This window comes from Xenopus laevis, chromosome 1S (assembly GCF_017654675.1).
Source record: "Xenopus laevis strain J_2021 chromosome 1S, Xenopus_laevis_v10.1, whole genome shotgun sequence".
NCBI lineage: Eukaryota > Metazoa > Chordata > Amphibia > Anura > Pipidae > Xenopus > Xenopus laevis.
Genome location: NC_054372.1, coordinates 2,123,353 through 2,125,078, shown reverse-complemented (window position 1 = coordinate 2,125,078; position 1,726 = coordinate 2,123,353).

Below are 1,726 nucleotides of genomic sequence, written 5' to 3'. Positions count from 1 at the left end.
TTAAAAGCCTATCCAAACTCAGCAGACAGGAAAAAAAAAGACAGTGTATGGGGGGATGGAGAGGGTTCTTAAGGTCTTCTATGATTGGTCACTTGTTAAGCCTGTCCATTCTCATGGGGAGATAAACCCATTAGTTGCTGCCATGAGGGAACCCAGGAAAGATATATAGAAGTACTTTACCAGTTCAGAATGTTCTTTGTGTCTTCCTTAGACAAAAGTTTGAAAACTGGGCACATAATTCCAAAGGAATTGAATGTCAAACATGAGCTTCAATAGTTAGATCTCCCCACCTTTTAATTCTCTGCTGGCAAATTTCTTCTCATTACATTGTTCTTGAGGTAGGACTGCCCAGGAACATATCATTTTTGACCCCATGTAAATGATTGTTGGTTCCAGGCCAGTTTCTGCAATAATATTGGTAATTTCCAGTATCAATTATTATGTAAATATCAAATCAGTCAGAATTTTAATAAAAGTTTAATAATCGGTACAGGCAGGCAATGCACAGTGTAAGATACCCCCCAGTCATTGTGGGGTACCTGCTAAAATGGATCTTCTTACAACACTGGTGTTTCTCTTAAAGTCAGATAATAATGCACTTCTCAGTTCAGATTCCCTGTCCACCTTTATGGCTTGCATAATTAATTTGTGCTTGTCCACAAAATACTCATATACTGTATTAAACTGGTACATTTACTTCTCAGAGTAGTTCACAGAACTAATTGTTACATAGAAGACAATGCATACATCACAAGGTGAGTAAATCATGGTCATTAGCAGTTGGGTAAATGTCAAGTTTAACCAGAAATCTTTTAGCTACATGGGGGCATGAGAAGGTCAAAAATTTAAATAAGGAATTCCTGTGGGATTGTAATTTGTATTGTTTATAGTTAGTAATGCACTTACATCCAAGCAATTTTTTGGGGTGGTTATTACTGATTTGATCCGATCTGCTTCACCAAAATTTTGCAAAATGGCAGAAAAGTCGTCAAACGCAATGAAGTCGTCAAAAGCATTGAGTAAAATTTTATAAATCATGAGAATTTTTATTTTTATTATCCATTATCAAAGATCAAAAGATAAAGAGATCAAAGAGAAAGGCTGGATTTACATACCGGGTGCCCCTAGACCTGCTATCGTTCATCGCCCCTGTCCCCTCCCTTTTATCCACTCAAATCCCTTGTCTTTCTGAATTAATGTGGGTGCAGTTGGGCAACATGCCTCCCCCTAAAATCCTGTCACCCTAGGCCCGGGCCTTGGTGGCCTCTCCACTAATCTGGGCCTGGAGCTGAACTGTTAAACTCAGAACTGTCCTGCAGAAAAGGGCACAGTTGGGAGATATGTCATACCAATTACGTTTAACATGGTTTTACTAGTGATTCAATTCCTTATTTGAAAATGTTACTGACAACTTGGATCTAATCTGGAAGCTCAGGAAATAAAGTCCCCTGAAGATGTGAGGGCAAAATATAATTAGAATAGACCAAAATGAAACAATTACAGTGTTAATTTGTGGTGAAGAACCAGACATGGACATTGAGTGTTCTGTTAATAATCTAATCACAGGTTTTACATACAGTACAACAGAAATATCACTGAGCAGTGAATATATATAAGGACACTGAGACACAATTGCATTTCCATAGCTTTCATAACTGAATCATAACAGCAATTGAATTACAAGACCTGAGAACTATTTTCATTACTGTGACTGTGAAAAAGGGAA